The sequence below is a fragment of the Ptychodera flava genome, chromosome 20 (genome assembly GCF_041260155.1).
Source record: "Ptychodera flava strain L36383 chromosome 20, AS_Pfla_20210202, whole genome shotgun sequence".
NCBI lineage: Eukaryota > Metazoa > Hemichordata > Enteropneusta > Ptychoderidae > Ptychodera > Ptychodera flava.
This window is the reverse complement of record NC_091947.1, coordinates 4,743,739-4,761,929: the sequence shown is the minus strand read 5'-3', so window position 1 is coordinate 4,761,929 and position 18,191 is coordinate 4,743,739. Positions and strand designations below refer to the sequence as shown.

Here is an 18,191-nt window from a genome sequence, read left to right as displayed (position 1 = left end):
ATATCATGCCATTCAAAAAGTCGACACGGTGAAATGCCAGAGATGGAGAAAACGGAATGTTCATGAATCGACATCAGTATGATCAGCGAGCTGCATGGTATCAGCTGATCAATACGATCATTATTATGTCGCTAGTAGTACAGCATTCATTGCTAACGATATCAACAGAGTTCAACATTGTTATTCAAATGTTTATATTTCAATAATAATTGTGTCTATAAATTTAATTTTCGATGGCTTCTTGAGAAGAGCTATTTTATTTCGGCGAACGACAGAACTTGACGTAAACGGGTGCTTGAAAGGTACAGTTGACAAACATATACTGGAGGGTTTCGGTACCGTCGCGATATCGAGAACAAGGCAAGGTAAATCACAGACATGGAGAAAAAACGATGAATGAAAGTTGTCTCCGATTACAGTCAATGCATCAGAATTAGGTGGCCGAGATGTTAGATCAACGGAGAGTCCACGGTCGTCATGATTGTTGGTAGTAGCTGACCTTGGACCGAGACTTTGAATGGCTCCGTAGTATGTCAGTAGACACCTCCGGTTTTTTACATCCATGATGACAGCAAGCTGCCGTTGTTGGCTCGTTTACGGCTGGTTCGAGTAGCCTTTCACGCTTGCATCGTTTACATGGCCACTGACATGCATAATATGCCATGTGTCAAACCCAGTATCGTCTAGGAGTTTGCAAACGTACTGAGTTCTGTTTCACCTATACGGCAACGAAGCGAACCATGTTGTAAACAAACGTAGGATACAACCAGCGTACGCTGAGCGCCAGCCAGACAGACGACAAATGCGTGCGCGAGGACTCAAAAATGTGATAAATCGTACAGTAAGACATTATTATCAATATTGTGCACGATCATCAAGATTTATAGTTTTGTGTATTACATGGTTTATCCGATATTTTCCCTCCTTTTAAATGCGCAGTCCTTTTTTCGTTTCCAAAAAAAAGATTTGCTCGCTGTGGGGCCGCAATGCTGAATAATGGAATACATTATCAGTAATAATGTATGGATATGACGTCACAAAATTCACTGGTATTGACAAAGCTATAATATAACTGTTAGTGAATATATGGCTGCGTATTTACTTCCAATTTGCAAACTTAGCATTTAAAAATAAGATTTTCATACTGGCTGCACAATAACACTTTCATGTCTATTTATTGCTCATGTCCATACACTAGTCTTTTAGGTCATTGAAGCTGTCTGTAGCCATTACATGTGATGTAAGAAATTCGACAATCTAGCTAATAAGAGAGAGATGCACCAATTGGCTGTTACAAGTTTCTTACAACCTACAAACACTAATTTACGGAAGCGTGTTACAGGAAACACAAATTTTTTTTTAATTTTGGCCTTCTGAAAGTTATTTATTATACTTTTCCGGGATTAGCTGTAATTGACATTCAAAGTTTTTTTTGGTTATTTTTTATTGCATCCAAAAGTAAAGAAAGAAAAATAAACATCACATAGATTTTATTATCTTGTCATGTTTGCCCATAATAAATAAACAGATTTTACTTGCAAGACAGTTGTTTGCGAAAAAACCAAATAAGTTCAGAAGTTGTTAAAATTGTTTCTTATTGTAATGAAATTTCCATATCACCTTTCCAGCTTTCTCTCCTTTCCATTATCAAAATTAATATTTTTTGCAGAGATGATGAAGGAAGGGGTGAGACTCAATATGGCACACTTTGGTATCATTTTCTTTCATAATTTTCAATTTGTTTCCCAAACAGAAACATGAATGTCATATTAATGTCTACAGGTAGAGTAGTGTGTATCATGCACTTCCTGAGACCTTAATCAGGTCTCTTTTTTGTCAGTTTGGTTAACTTATATCTACATTAAATGTATATTATATTCCATTAGATGCCCTACAGTTTAATATGTATAATGTTCATTGATTTCAAAGTCTGCATCAGCTGTGTAACTTGCATTCTGTGCATACAAATGATTACATTTGTATTTCTTATCTTTATACTTTAAAAAATTGACATTTCTGCAGCTTTAGGGCCTCAGTGTAACAAATTAGTATTCCATGTGACATAAATTTTCAGTGTTTTTGCTTTCACGTGGAAAGTGACAATAGAAAGTGGTCGCTTGGGCCTGATTAGCGCCTCCAACGTTAACATCGCAATGATATATGCAAATCAAACGATTGCTCATACCCTTACACTCCGCATACACTGACTGAACTGCGGGCAGATCGGCGAGTCAGGACGGTCTGGTATCATCGCTGTCTTAGTAATTGCAGACTCTCTACGGTGAAAGTACTCACTTTTGGTATTTCTAGGTAAACAAGGATATTTCATAGCAGGTAAGCTGGTACTTGCTCCGTCGTAGTTTTGTTTTGAGCACTGTTTCGACCGAAACCGTACAATACTACAAAACTTGTGCTCGTCACACAACGTCAGATCGCCGGGATAGTGTACAATAGCAACGAATACTGCAACGTTTTTCGCACATTTTTGGCGGATTTTCCCGTCAGTGCGACTCCTATAGTGTCGTACATGCATTTGATGTCTTCACATTTACCATAACTCAAATCCACGAGCACGCTTTGTCTATGAAGAAATATTTTGTTGAGTGTGTGCGAGTCTAGTTTGTTCGCATCCAAGATGGCGTCCATTGTATCTTATTTCGTAACCCCACCTATAAAAAAACTAAAAATATTTGACATCGGCGGCAGGCTGTTCAATTACATATGAGATGAAGGTTGATTTTCACCAGACCAAAAATAACTTTGAATTTAAACGTGAGAGTAAACCTCATTGTAAATTTATATCCTGCTTTGTGCAATGTGATGTGCTGTTTATCATTCAACGTGGTGATTCAGGACAGTGTCGAGTCCTCTCCCTTTCTGAACTGGAGACTGGAGTGCCTGTCTCCCGACATCGTTTCTTTGTGGTCACTAAGTTGGACGAAGATCGTTCAGAAAAATTAATGTGAATTTGTCGTAGTACATTTAAGATCGAATAGGAGGCCAACGATTGTGTCTGTCTTCCATGTTTGATGTGTAAGGTCAAAATATGTGCTCATTCAAAACGGCCTTTTTAGTATTTTGTGTCTTGTCATTTCCAGTTCACGAAGTGTTCCAGTTGCAGAGTTTCTGTACGTCAGATTCTACGGCACTGTCGATATATAACATGCAAAAGTAAAATTATTTGGAGTATGAACTTAGCAATGTGGACATTACTTTAAATAGAGGTTAAAATTATTTGTTTAGTTCAAACTGTAACGTCTCTTGGGATAATCTTCTGTAGTTGTGCAGGTATGCCTTTCCATCATAGTAGATCTAACGTTTGAATAACTGTTTTTACAGACATGTTTTTTGCTCAATTTTCGAAATGATTTGTTTGGCCATTTGATGCCAGGATTCTTCTTAAATCCAATAATTGATTCAATATGGCTTCTGAACACCAAGTGTACTGTGTAAATGTTGTGTTAGACATTAATCATAATCCAACTTAATACTAAAATTACCGTAGGGTAGAAATTTTGAATAATATAGTGTAGCCATGATTGGGCAACTAATTTCATTACTTAAAATGTAAAGTTACATAATTCTCACTCACTCATACTCTGAGTGAAGTTGGTAATCATGGTCAACCAGGATTGTAAAATGAAATAAGATGCATACCTCAGTTGCAGGCTGCTGTACATGTACATGAGATTTTGATAACAATGTATGACATATATCATGACAACTACATTTACACGTAGCTTCATTGTATATGAAAAGAACCTTCAAATTGAGTTTGAATCTGCCTGTGGTAATAGTATCGCTATTGTGTTATATTATTAATGATACATTTGTTTTAGGAGAGTTGAAGTGATTACAATACACTTTAACCCTTGTCCTGCCAGACAGTAATAACTGTATCACTTCCCATCAGCCAAGTCAGTAAAAAGCGGATTGAGCCAAAACATGACGTATTTTCACCCACTTGGCTTGGTTTCTTATAGCATCTTTTGTTTAAAAAAATCAACTTTACAGTATTATGTTTTCAACAGCCTTCAAATGTACAGTATTATGTTAAAATACATCATATGGAATACGTTGTGTTTCATTAATTTTAACCATCTTGACCTGGTTGTGAAATATGGACTTGGCAGGAAAAGGGTTAACTATCAAAAAAAGGAGAAAGCAGTTTTCAAAATTCAGCAAGCACCGTTTTTTGTCAAAAGTTCAGCGTCCCAGCTAAAGCGTTGGATTATTTCTGCGGGAGAATTGTTGTACTTGTACTTGGCCATGACAGTGAAACTCAAGAAAACTGGGAAAAGTGGCAACTTTGGTAAAACTAGTTTATCATTGAGCATGAGCTGTCTTCCTATCATATGCATTACCATATTAAGCGCATTGATATACAGTAATACAATTTCAGTTCAAAAAACTTTAAAAGAGATGGATTTACTGTTAAAGTTTTGGTTAGGATGGCTTCACTTTTTACCAGTATGCTGAGACCCAGTGATGTCATCTCTTGAGTTGTACAAGACATTGTCTTAAACAGCCTGAAGGGAGGGTACCAAATTTGCATATGTTATCGTGCTCGAGAGCCTCGTTTTCGCTACCTCGCTGAGTGCGGAAGTGTGTGTAGTAGAGAGACCGGCGAACAATCTCAAAAACAAGGCTGTGACTTAAACAAACTTATCCTTCTTTTAACTATACCGATTTTGATTGACGATAAACCATTTATTAAGATTTTTCAAACTATTGGAATAGAGAGTGAAAAATTTTTTTTCAATGGCACAATTTCCGTGCCAAGGCCAACTTGAATGGCGTATTGGAATCCAACTTTTGCCGAAAAACCTACATGTAACTTAGAGGGTCTTGTAGAGCTTGAGCCAAACTGAAACTTTCAGAAAATGTTCCTTGTAGTATCGATAATAAGTGGTCCAAATTTCAGGGCCATACGATATATTGCATGTATTTGCGGCATGATTAAGTGACGCCATGTAGAGACCGGTGTGCGCATTGAATTGAGGCGCGGGCGTCCACACTGCTGAGTACGGTAAACGGATAACGCAAGTAGAATAATATGGAACATACATGTATAGCTGTTTTACGCTGTTTTCATGGGTTTCCCATCACTTGTACAGAAATAAGACACCCTACACTCAGTGTGACAGTTTTCGGACGACCTCAGTTTTCGGACATGTAATGACATGCTGTTCGTTGTACTCACTTCTGTATTGATAGCATTTTACAAGTCATAGTACTGCATATTAAGTCAGGTGACGCTGCTGTCCCGTTTTCGATAGTTTTTTTAGCTCATATTTGGTATTTATATAAATACTAAAAAGAGCTTATATGGTGAGTCGGTGGCGTCTGCATGTCTGTATGTATGTATGTGGGTATGTATGTGCGGATTGTGCGTCACACGCAAAGCTCCCATACCGCCTAAGCTACAATCTCAGTATTTGGTGTACAGGTAGATGGAGGGGTTGAGATGTGATGTTGTTCAAATGAACACGTCAGAGTAAAAAATGTGCAAATGAGGTAATATTCAGGAGTGGTGGCATGCCAATGACTGAAACAGAATACTCCACTGACCTTGAGTCATTTCCTGTCATTGTTTATGAACTGTTACATATTAACAGACCTGCTCAAACTAAGGGACAGACCATAAGATCCAGCGTGTTCATTTTTAGCCGGATGCCGGCCAAATTGACCGGCTACTTTCGTATTTTGGCCGGCTACTTTTCAGCACTGTTTCGCTCTCTGGCCCGGAAATTCTGGTTTTGATAACAATAATTAGATTTTTTTGGTGGTCTTGCAAGCCGCAGATAATATTTCAGAAGTGCCGATGTGGCTATATGTAGTCTAGCAATTTACGCGGTGAACTTGTTGCTATCACTGTAGTACCGCGATCAGCGAACGTGTTGTACTGTACACCGTGACTGGGTTTCGCTCGCAGGCGGCAGAAGTTGCAACTGAAAAATGACCTTAGGGCAGCGCTGCCCTTAGGGCACTTCAGAGCAGAGTAGACATGTGCACAACATCAAATGACGTCACTGAGGAACTGTATGTCTGCCCTGAGGGCAGCTCAGATATTGCTGCCCTCAGGGCAGATTGGCAGATAGGATAGGAAATGTATGTCTGCCCTTAGGGCAGCTCTAATAAATTGCTGCCCTCAGGGCAGGTCGGTAGATATACACTATGTAATACTTTAAGGATAGGAAATGTATGTCTGCCCTAAGGGCAGCTCTAATATATTGCTGCCTCAGGGCAGATAGGTAGATATACACTATGCAAAACTTATTGCTGTTCTAAGTCCAATTTGGTAGATTACACTATGCAATACTTTAAGGATAGGATATATAAATAGTCTGCCCTGAGGGCAGCAATATGTCTGAGCTGCCCTCAGGGCAGACATACATTTCCTATCCTGAAAGTATTGCATAGGGTATATCTACCAATCTGCCCTGAGGGCAGCAATATATCTGAGCTGCCCTCAGGGCAGACATACATTTCCTATACCCACACATCATTGCATAATTGTATATCTATCAATCTGCCCTGAGGGCAGACATACATTTCCTATACTATCTACCAATCTGCCCCGAGGGCAGCAATATATCTGAGCTGCCCTCAGGGCAGACACACATTTGCTATGCTCACACATCATTGCATAATTGTATATCTATTAATCTGCCCTGAGGGCAGCAACATATCTGAGCTGCCCTCAGGGCAGATATACAGTTCATCAGTGACGTCATTGAATGTTGTGCACATGTTTCCTCCACTCTGAGCTGCCCTTGGGGCAGCGCTGCCCTCAGGTCATTTTTCAGTTGCAACTTCTGCCGCCTGCGGTTTGGCTCTCGAGGTCAACCTCGCTCGCCCGATCACAGCCCGAATTATTCTGACGTTCACACCGGGTATAGCCGAAAATTGGACTAACATACAATTACGTTATGCCCGCGAATAGCCGACCATTTCCGAATGAAGCCGACTTTTGTTTCGCTCAAACGCGAAGAGAAAGTCGACGCTCGAGAGCTTGGTTTTCTGCGTAAGAGTAGGGCCTAGTCTGATGGGTTGGTAGGTTTTTGATCAAATCTAAAGCGACCACAAGTTACTGAGTCTCATTTTTCATACTTTCGAAACGCCACGTCAATCTATCCATGGTCGATCACGATGTCAATATCAACTCAAGTCGATCGACATCGCGTTTTGTGGAGGGGCCGTGGTTGTGTGCATCGCTGAAGAGAAAGTCGACGCTCGAAAACTTTGATTTTCTGACTTTGTCTGTTGGTTTTGGGAGGTTTAGATCAAATCTAAATAAACAAAATATTACTTGGTCTCACTTTTCGTACTTTTGAAACGCTACGTCGATCACAGTGTCAAATTTCAGGTCGACCGATATCGCGTTGTGTGTACTGTGTTACAATTGACTACCGTGCTTTGTACACACACGGTTTAGTACAGGCTGGCGTTCAGTGTCGTTAGTTTGAGGTTTTATCAAACATGAACACTGAAATTTAGCTCTTTTTTTCAATTATATTCAACATCAGCAAAAAATCAATAATCAGCTCGCGGATTCGTTTTATTGTGAAATTAGTACAGTGAATTAAATTCACTGAAAATTGTTTTCCTATAATTCATTGAATTGAATAAACTCTTTGATTTTACTGTATCTTCAATCAAGTTTATTTATGTAAATCAGTAAAACACTTTGTACAGCCCGGCTGGTCAGGATTCTAGCGGATCGTTATCTGGGTTGTGAAAACCCTAGGCCCCATTCTATGATGTATTTCAAAATGTTTGTTCAAGTCATGAGCTAAACATAATTCTACACAATAGTCTGGTGAAATTTTGCTATTATCCATGTCAGCTGAATGCAGTTGACAGGCCCGAGTGATATCAAATTAATTTTTCTGACTTTTTTAAACTTTATCCCTTGAAAACATGTTGTAATTGGCAATGATAATGATTATTCTGTATGCTGAAATGGTCTTTAATACTGTACAAGAATGCATAAAATTACTCAAAATGTCTTCAAAATTTAAAATTTCTTGCCCACACACAGGGACGGGGACCCGTCCCTGAAACCCTCTCCCCCTTTGTGTATGTTGAAATAGCCTTTTATACACTTGTATATAAGAATGCATGAAATTGCTCAGAAATGTCTTCAAATGTAAAAATAATCCTCAACACTCTCATGCTGAAATGGTCTTTCCATACAGTACAATAATGCATGAAATTACTCCAAAATGCCTTCAAATTTTAAAAATTTCTTGCACACAGGAAACCCTCCCCCTGTGTGTATGTTGGAATAGCCTTTTATACACTGTATAAGAATGCATGAAATGCTCAGAACTGTCTCCACCCCCGCCGCCCAGGGATTCTGGTTGCACACAGAAGCTAACCGCCTACTTTTCTGAATTTTCCGCCTACTTCAAGATTTTTGAGAACCCTGAAGATCTTGGGAGGGGGGTCACAATGAAATTGTGAACATTTTTTTTTTTACAATTGTAAATTTCTAAAAAAAAATTTTTCCAACTGAGAAAAGCTGTGCTATTTTTTTTTTCTGAGAAAACTTTCAGATTTACGATTTTTTGTGGTTCGACGCTGTCTGAGGATTTTCATTGCATTTTCATTGGGCGTCATTTACTGTGCCTGTCATCCAAGAACATCACTTCAGATATTGAAACTTCGTTGCAAAGTTCCAGCTCAGGGCTGTCTTTATAATTTGCATAACAAAGTCATATAGTCTGGCGTTTTTGTGTCCAGCTAGGTTTGACTGCATAGCTTGTGAAAGAGATGGACGGGACATGGCACACCAAGTACTTACTGAATTTCATGTCCCAGGCGTTGGTACAATGGTAGTCCATGTTGGCTACCATTTCATGGATTTTGGTAGCCCCAGGGAAAAGTTGGTAGTCTGTGGACACGGGACTACCGCTAATTTCGAGCCCTGCATACAGTGTAGGCCACATACAGATACAGAGAAAAATTTTTGTTCAGGATACAAGTAAATTGTATAGACAGAAACTGACAATTATCTTCCTCCTCAGTAGAGTTACACGGCAAAATTTTCATCTGATACAATATTTTTATGTCACGTAATAATTCTGTGCTATTCTATTACAATCAGTGGTCGACGCCATTACTTCAACAATACACAGTCATTTATAAAATGATATCGAAAAGTGTGTCTTATTGAGTCTCACCCCTTCTACAATTACCAACACTGTGGCATTGCAATTTATAGAATGTGTATGCCCTGTACACAAACAGAGTATGCTTTCCTGTTAATAGACCCAATCAGTTTCTGTACCAATACTCTGTCGTTCTATATTCCATTTAACTGACTTACGCTGATTGATGTTGTTCAACATCTTGAAAATCCCTGTCAAGGAGATAGGTGATCTGTGAAGACACGACAAGGTAACCCTAATTGCAGCAATCACAGTGTTTCTCAGTCGTCTCTGCGTCATTCATCTCAAGCTGTCTGTCTGAATCTGACGATGTGGCATGGTCTAGTAGGTTCTGTCTTTTGATGAGGCAGAAAGTGTACTAATTATATCAGCAGCAATTGCTGTATTGAAGTCCTTGTATCCGTCTACCCTATACATACACTGTATTATTCATAAAATATGAAAACAGTGCGTGAACATTGCTTTCCTGCAGTCTTTACATGACTAAAATATAAAGAGACCCTCTTAAATAAATAAATTATTATATAAATGATTAATTGATGGATTAACATCAGTACAAAGACAATACATGTACATGTAGTTGTTTTGAAGCCAGGGCAGAAGAAAATACAAAACCTAACAATATTGATGACTTATTTCAATTGCTACATTGAAATAACATCATTTATGTTGATAAGCTGGTTTGTTGCAAGTTAAATTCTGTGTATTAAGAGACAACATCTTGGGAGATGGATTTAGGTCTCAGGTGAAATCAATTTGATTTTGTACCTCACAGCTTTCACTGGCCAAGACAAATGTTAATTAGGTTAGATTGCAATACAATTTACAACGGCACCAGAATCGGACGAGTGAACACGACGAGGCATGTACTGTACATGTAAGAAAAGTTGTCACATTAATCAACCAGGTGTACAAAAAATGTAAATTAGCACTTTGTGGTCTTGCACAATGTACATGTACATGTAGCAGTTTCTCTTCATACACAAAAATTGCTGAGACACCCATCCAGAAAGCTATGGATGGTAGGCCATTACAGTATTCTGGACAAACAGATTTTCAAAATTTTTTAAAACATTAAAGTGATGTATATGTACAGGTACAGTGTGAGTGTATTTACAGCAATGTGCACAACAGCCATGTTGCTCAGGACTTGAATATCACACAGGCTAATTTGAAAACCTGGTTGCTTATAATATTTAAATCATTTTTCATACGAATTGAAGCAGGCATAACAGTGATCATTTAAATATCCTGGACACATACTCTACACTTTACAGTTACTTGTAATAACTGCTGTACAGGCATTCTGTGAACACTTCATACTCCAACATCTAGAAAGGGTCGGAGGTCATATCTCTGGTACATTTGTATTTCATATTCTGAGCCACTGTAGACAGTGACATGCATCATTGGATACCAGTAATGTTGAGTCTGTCCAGTATCAGTGAAATTAAGGCAATAAAAATTATCCCAGTGTCTCTGGACCAGTACATGTACAATGTATATCAGTCTGATATCTATCACATTAAATCTATCCTCGTGTCTCAGTCATATTCATCACGTTAAAGATACTAATTGTGTCTCTAGACCAGTAATGTATATCAGTCATGTATATCCATCACATTATCCAAGTTTTAGTAATAATCATGTACATTCTTTGACACACATACAAATGCTTGTCTGACATTGAGTAATGGTACTGATATTTAACTGCCACCCTGAGTGAACAAGAACATTGAATTCCTCCATTGGATACACATGTAGCACTACTAGTGTTATGCCAGGGAGACTAGATGCGGTATAGACCTTTTATCCCACAATGCATTGCTGTGGCTACATCATGCGAAACAATGAAAACATACTGATTTGTGTTGTACAACAGAATGTTACACAAGAATGACACAAATTTGCAATGCCAAATAATGCCCCGTGTACATTCTATCCATCAGCGATGAAAATATAGATCAGGATGTAATCTGCCATGGAGTTCTATGGGTAACATACCCTGGGTATACCCTACTGCTAAAAGTTCTTTGCGTAGCGCACGCATTTTATACCCTAGTGTGCACTGCATCATGGAACCAGTCAAAGTGTATCTGTGAACTAACCTTATGGGTCACTGCATTAGGCTGATGCGTCCACCAATTTCTAAAATTTCATGATTACATGACAAGAAAATTTACCTGTCTACTTCAATTATCATATTGTCAATCAGATACACTTTAACAAACTGGTCAAATTTTCTCTCAAACTAATAGTCCATTAGGCATTTACATATATATGTCTCTCACTATTGATAACATATTAGGTATGGAATGGTGTGGCATAGCAATGACAAATAACATGTGTCTTTGATAGGCAGGACTGCCTTACAAGTAAAAGTTTTTGAGAAGACTTGATTTTGGGAAGTATTAGAATGCAGTGACTGGGGTGGAAATGAGTAGACGAAAACCTAAGTAATTCTGTTTCAGTGATGTTATAGTATATTGATTTTTGTGTACTAACCAGTATGGCTTTTAGGCAAAGGCTTTTCATACATGTAGTGTGGTTATGTGAACCAGAACAAAATTGTATTTCACATGATAAGCCGCTAAACTCAATTTCTTTCTGCAGTAACCCTTGAACACCTTCCCCTGTCTACGGGCATGTAGAAATTATCGAAGTCCAACACGTATAAGTAGGGCGAAAATTACCCTGAAAATGGGTGGTTTCTGCCAAAATGCCTGGCAGGATAACGTGCAGGAGAGCCAATCTTTTGCAGGCACATATTATTGGGCCGTTTTCTACGGACTTGGCAGGATAACGGACAGGGGCGCTCGGCAGGAAAAGGGTTAAGCATGGTGAAATGCCCTGTATACATGTAGTAAGCAGCTTGTCAAGACAGTGTCTATACTATCATTGTTCACATTTGAATTTTAGTCCGGACTAAAATTGACTTGCCAACAACAATAACAATGCAGTCTATATATGTACAGGCTTCATTGACAAACCATGGATACCATGTGTTTCAAGACGCTGAAGGGAGTCGAACAAGAAACTGTATTTCACATTAATGGGAGAGGGTGAAACTGAATGTAGGATGAGAAAGAAACTTTAATCTTTTAAGTCAAGCTAATGAACATTGAAAGAACGAAAGTTTTGTTGCATGGAAAAAAATCTAGCCAAGCACACTGTGCTCTGCAGCTGATGTGTCCAAACATACCTAGGTAATTTGAAAAACATAGGATACTGGTACAGTGCAATGATAATTAAAGTAGTTAGGGATGATACAAGCACAGGAAAATGATGACAAAATGGTACATTATTTTTCAGAAGCTTCAAAACATTCCTTTATAACTACTTAAAGATTTTTCTACTTTCTGTATTGTTCAGTTAAAACTGAACAAATACCTTGAAGGCCCAGTGGAAGTGGCTGTTATTATTTGTACATCAAGCCCGGAGAAAGTAAACATATAAGCATATAAAATGTTACAGTTTTTCTTGAATATTAATGCTCATGAATATTAATGAGCCATCAAGTACTTTTTGAACTCTGGGGAGAACCCTGCTAAAGGGTGAGCATAGTGACCCAACTAGGAATTGTGAAAGACTAAAATATGAGTGGAGTATTGTCAAAGAAATTCTGTGTGAAAATTACAGGGGGGTTTCATTTCAAGATGCATGGGGCATACTTTTGGATCAGAAAGTTGATGAAATATATCCAAACCTGTGTACATCAGTAAAAAATTGGTCTGATATTGCCAACAAACACTGCTGCTTGTAAAAGGGGCTTTTCCAGGTACAACAGAAAAAAAACAAAATCCAGGGCTAGGCTGAAAGTTAGCACAGTTAGTTCCATTATGACAATTGCAATAGAGGCACCATCTCTGAGGAATATTGATAAATTTGACTTCAAGAAGGCATTTGCAGTGTGGTGTTCACTGAAAAAAAGGAGAATTATTGGCTCAAAATCTACATGTATTGGTATGTCCAGTAGTAGCACATCCAGTCTTTGCACAGTCTTAGAGAAGCTCATTGACACTACCCAAAGACTAGTAAACCACCGGAATAGCATTTACTAATATTTTATCAAATTTACTAATAATTTAAAACTGGGATTCGTAAATTTACTAAGATTTTTAAGACCCAGAGGAAACCCAGATCACATCTTTACTATTTAAAACAATTAAAAAAATAACCCTCAGTATGAACCAGATACATGTACATATACTGTATGTGTGCAGCTAAAAGACATTTGAAATGAATAGTAGTGTTACTTAATCTTGAACTAGACTGTTAACAACCGATTTCACAGTTTTGAGCTTAAATTCTGCTAGACCAGGGACATAAATGATAATGGATTCAGACACTGTTGCCTTTGACACTTGCTACAAATGCACTGTACTGAGATCATACCATAGGCAGCTACAGTATAAGGCTATTCTGTTGAACATGTATACCCAAGCAAGGACCAGTCAAGTGTGATCAGCTATAGTATGATTCTAACAATATGTGAAGGATCTAGGAGTGCCTAGAGGCTAGACAGAATAATCTGCAATGCATTGTTGCAAAAACTTCAACATACATGTACATGTACCTCAACATCCTACACATGTTGACATATAACAAAACCATAGCACATTTGCCAGAGTTATTTTCTGAGGCAGCAAATGGATCTGGTTGGCTGATCAACACCGTGGAAGGATATAGCCATGTTATTTTTCTCAACTTTACTTTGTCATTATATTACTTCAGCCTTGATGTGCATTTCGGTTCAATGAAGGGAGACAAATTGCTGCGTTTCACAAACTTGCAGAGAAATCCGGTTACATGCACTAGGATTAACCACTGTGTACTCCGAATTACTGCTGTACATGTAGCAATCATTTGTAGTTGCACAATTCAGTGTAAGGAAGCCCCCGCTGTACATATACCAACTGCTACAAAGTTGACTTTCACATGTTCAGTGGCAGTGTTTCTATAGCTCACTCGCAAAATTACACACAGTATGGGACCAAGTTTGGCAAGGAGATAACATATGCCCTTTGATCAGCCCCATTGGTGATGCTGGTGCCAGATTTCATGATATTGTGTGTACATGTACATGTACGTAACTAAGTGGTATTGTCATCACAGGCAACAACTGAACAAGTACATGTACATGTAGCTGAATGATATCAACCCTTTGTGACCATCATGTACTGAACCAGTGACATTGTTTGCCACAGTGAAGTTGGATCTCAAGGTGAAAAGCTTTGTATTTTAATGGCACAATTATGCATAATTTGATTTTCTACTCCAAATTACAGCAGATCAGATGATAAATTGAAAATCTGAGTAAATGATGAAGGTAAAACATTTTGTGGTACAGTGCAATAAAGCATCATAAAGGATGTGCTATATTTTGTACATATGCATATATGCGTATCCTTGGCTCTGTGGTACCAGGTACATGTAAGACTTTTTCATAAACATGCCAAAGCCAAGCATTTCACAACTTCGATTTACATGTACATGTACACTGTAGGATCTGTGAGGAAAAGTATCACGTGACAGTCTCCCACATCAGAGCCAGTTGCACTGAAATAGCTGTTATAGCATTCAGTCACAAGAAAAGTGTGTTTTGACCTGACTGTACATCCGTCAATGGTTAATTGGCAGAATCTAACGGGATCACATCTCATCTTGAACTGCAGCCCATAAAATAACAAATTGAATTGAGAAGATTGTAAACCAGCGGGCTGATCAATTCTCCCGTGTGCTATCAAAGGTAACTACACCATACACAGTGACTGCTCTAAATGCAGGGATATTTTCAAGGGCAAGCATACAGTAGAAAATGTGTTTTATTCTGTACATTAACCCTTTTCCTGCCGAGCGCCCTTGTCCGTTATCCTCCCAAGTCAGTAGAAAACCGCCCCATAATATGTGCCTGCAACAGATTGGCTCTCCTGCATGTTATCCTGCCAGGCATTTTGGCAGAAATCGCCCATTTTCAGGGTAGTTTTAGCCGTACTTATACGTGTTAGACTTCGATAATTTCTACATGCCCGTAGACAGGGGAAGGAGCTCAAGGGTTGCTGCAGAAAAAAATTGAGGTCACCGGCTTTGTTTGCCCCTGGGAGTGCGTCATTTTATTGCCGTTTCATGTTTATTTTTTCGGAAATAAACTCCTTCAGTATTACGCACGTCCGCTAGGCACAAACATCACCTCACTCGTCTGTTAGTCAGAGACCCTGAGGGTCGTGCTAGGGGTGCAGCAGCACCGTCAAACCTGTCCTGTTTCCCCAGGGTAGGGTCAATTGAATACGTACCTCCAACGACTTGGCAGTGTAGCACAAAAACTACGTTTTTGCCGTTGTATTTATGACATGGCTGAGCCATTGAAGCACAGCTCAACGTAGTTTAGCCAGCTCAGTTGGGAGTTGGCTTACGAGTGTTACCGTTCATTACTGACTTAATCGAGTGGTCCTCAGTCAGGTACGGGTTTGTACCGACATGGCTTGGGCTGCAGCTAACCAGTGATAACCAGTCACTACACCCAAGTCTTCAGTTCACTTTTGCGATGCACGGGTGCAACGCAATATGCTTCCATTGTTCTAGCCATCGACGTGTCCACATGCCTGGCAGCCATATTGTACTGCTAGCTGGTTTGCATAACAAAAGCAGTCCCTGCTAACTGCAGGCGGTATCCCCGTAGCATATTGACCTTATGTCACCTTTTGAATTCTCTGTACGCAAACAGCGTACGTAGTTACTAATGCGTCGGCAAGAGGATACGTTTGCCTGCAAACCAGAGCCAATACTTCGGACAATGGAATAAATAAAAAATCCAAAGCTACGTCCATTGAATGGCACGGCCAAGGCGGTGAAGGACGTTGCCTGGCTTGAACTTGCAGAGCTGAAGCCCAGCTTAGTACGTCGGACACCAGTTTGTAATGGTATTTCCGAGTCGTTCATATCCGTTCCATCGGAGGAACAAGTCGAGCCGTCCCGTCAAAAATACGTTCTCATTTTCAGTCACGCACAACTGAATAAGTGACTTTCGTCTCGCACCATCGGCATATCTGCCAAGTCGTTTGCAAGAGGTAGCCTTCTAGATTAGCATTGCCGAGTTGGTCAAGTTCGGCAGCAATCTCTATAGTGCCAGGCAGCCAAGTACGTCCAACTCCGCCAGAAAACGTCACCATGCTATCCTGCCAAGTCCGCTAAAAAGCGGTAAAAAAAAACCAGCCCCCCTTGGGTGTGGGGGACTGGCGGACAGGTTTCTGCACCTTTCCCTGTCTATCAACTCCCTGCGAACCCATTTCGAGGGGAAAAGGCGTTCCTTGTCAGAAAACCTCTCCTCGGATGACCCCTAAACGCACAGGGGATAGCAAAACGTAGTGCCGTCGACTTGGCAGGAAAGGGGGTACCCAAAAAGGGCCCGATTTCCACCGGGTTGGGAGAATAACGGTCACCAGTGCTTAGATTCTGGCTACACCGAATTTCAAGCGGATTTTCACCGACTTGGCAGGAAAAGGGTTAATCGTTCTATTGTGCCAGTGTCAACATCATCCAAAGTTACATGTACAGCCAAGTCATGCTGGCAGTATTCAGATTGATGTGCTTTTGTATATGAATTTATATCATTTTGAAAAGATAACATTTTGAACCACAGAAAACTCTGTGGCAACATGCATGTACATTTAGAAGTTCAAATTTCTAAGAAGGAATGACTACATGTAAAATTTTATATTGAAATTGTTTCAGAGAAAAACTGTAGACAAGGCTTATCATATACTGAATGATATAGTTGCATTACCACTTAGTCTAGAATAAATTTTCTGTAAATTTCTGCAAATATCATTTTCTCTAACAATCCAATCACTAATTTTATCGAATTATCAGACCAGGAGACAATGTCAGTATTTTTTGTGTCAAAATACTGTACCTTGAAATAAAATAAAATTTACTATTTCCTCTGAATGACATGTGTTGTTATCCTTGTTCTGAAATGCACCGTACACTCCCTACATTGCCTTTCTCTGCCAGCACAGGGGCCAGTATTTTATACCTTTATACCTCAACTCTGGCACAATGTGCTCAAAATTATTTTGTGCAATCTAATGTATTGCTGCTGGTCATAAAATCTAATCAGCAGAGCAAGTTTTTACTCAATTTCTGTGTAGCTGATTCAATTTATACTGCAGTTGCCCTCACTACATTTGTACAGGTACAAAGTCTTGCGGAATTTCAATTTGTGACATTACACAGCGTGACCAGTTGTTATCTATTCCTCAGTGAGCAGGTATTACCCATGGCATGTGCTTAATTATCTCTGATGTACCTGTGTAGTCTTCTCTATTTTCATCTTCAATTATTTCTTCAGTGGCAGCCTCAAGTCTTCATCACCTTGAGGGTGCCCCAGTCATTATTGTAAACAACACCAGAGTAATTTTGAGAAAATTTTGCCAGAGAGATAGGAACTATTTCTGTATGAACTGAATGGCATGTGTAGGAACATTTTAATACATATAAATTCCTTTGGCCGACTAAGACATGCTCCTTGGACAAGTATAGCACTTAATAGCGCTGTCAGAATTTACTGTTCATTTATGAGATGCTACAGATGACATGTCAGCAGTTTAATATATTTTTTTCTTCATGTTACACTGTAGATACATCGTAAAGGCCTTAAAAGGGGACAAATTGTGTTATTTTAAAATATTTTAGATTTTAGTGGCTATACTGATTCCTTAGTGTGTTTCTTGTGGTATTTTTCTCTTGATTAAATTAAATAGGAGCAAACAAAACCGCTGAATGTTGAAATGATTAGAATTGATGTGAAAAACATGTATGGCGAGTGATTCCAATAGGTTTCTGCATGACGTCAACACTAATGATTAATGGAGATTAAAAAGGTCTTGGAAATCTGAGTGACATGAAAATTTTCTGTGAAGAGAGTAAAATATGTCAGCTATCCTTTCAACCATAAAGTAAATTGATTAGTCTCAGGTTTCACATTGGCTCCCTATTCAACAACTTATGAATATT

The 18,191-nt window shown here is 39.0% G+C and overlaps 1 long non-coding RNA gene across 1 annotated transcript in view; it reads left to right on the top strand.

The window, feature by feature from the left end:
- Nucleotides 1–2,054: 2,054 nt before the first annotated feature.
- The window catches only part of LOC139119814 (uncharacterized), a 41,935-nt gene continuing 25,798 nt past the window's right edge, over nt 2,055–18,191 (top strand). Inside the window, exon 1 of the long non-coding RNA XR_011548998.1 lies at nt 2,055–2,334. This is a non-coding gene — a long non-coding RNA (uncharacterized lncRNA). The remainder of the gene's footprint in view (nt 2,335–18,191) is intronic.